The following is a 512-nucleotide window of genomic DNA, read 5'->3' as shown; positions in this document are numbered from 1 at the left end:
TAAGATCCAAAGAACTGACCTCGACCACTTCTTGCTGACTCTTCGCAAGGAAAAAGCGTTGACCGCATCTCTAAAGATGAATTCGAGAGTGTCCGCAGCTCTTCCAAAAGAGACTGCGAGAGAGCAACGGGTCCGGGGGCGACTGCTTGATCTGAACCTTGATGTTGCGACGAACGAGCCGAATCCGAGAACGTAGTCGACGCTCCGGCAGAAAATGGCAGCTGATTGTCGAGCTGTTGTTGAGATTGCTTTTGTGCGGAGGTCCCCCCTGCACGCGAAGACGCTCCATCAGGGCCCTCTGCAATTCCTTCACTGCCTCCTTGCCCAGCGGTATTGTTCTGCGGTGTTAACACCCCATAAGGAGAGGACTGCGAAGATAGCGGAGATCCCAGACAACCCATGCCGCTTCCGCCTCCTCCGCTGTGCGTAGACGAAGAAGCGGAAGGAGACGAAGAGAGACTTGTAGCTCCGCCAATGTCAGCTGGTTGAATGGCGGATGTCCTGCTATGTGC

At 54.9% G+C, this 512-nt stretch overlaps 1 protein-coding gene across 1 annotated transcript in view; it reads right to left on the bottom strand.

Annotated features, from left to right (window-relative positions):
- Positions 1 to 512, bottom strand: part of CSUI_008646 (not1 amine-terminal ccr4-not complex component) — a 3,757-nt gene extending 3,245 nt beyond the window's left edge. The window contains exon 1 of the mRNA XM_068068773.1: positions 1 to 512. This exon is cut by the window's left edge and continues 1,173 nt beyond it. The gene's annotated coding sequence lies outside the window, so the exon portion shown is untranslated.

Source organism: Cystoisospora suis, assembly GCF_002600585.1.
Source record: "Cystoisospora suis strain Wien I chromosome Unknown contig_4904, whole genome shotgun sequence".
Lineage (NCBI taxonomy): Eukaryota > Apicomplexa > Conoidasida > Eucoccidiorida > Sarcocystidae > Cystoisospora > Cystoisospora suis.
This window is presented reverse-complemented; position numbering and strand designations above follow the sequence as displayed.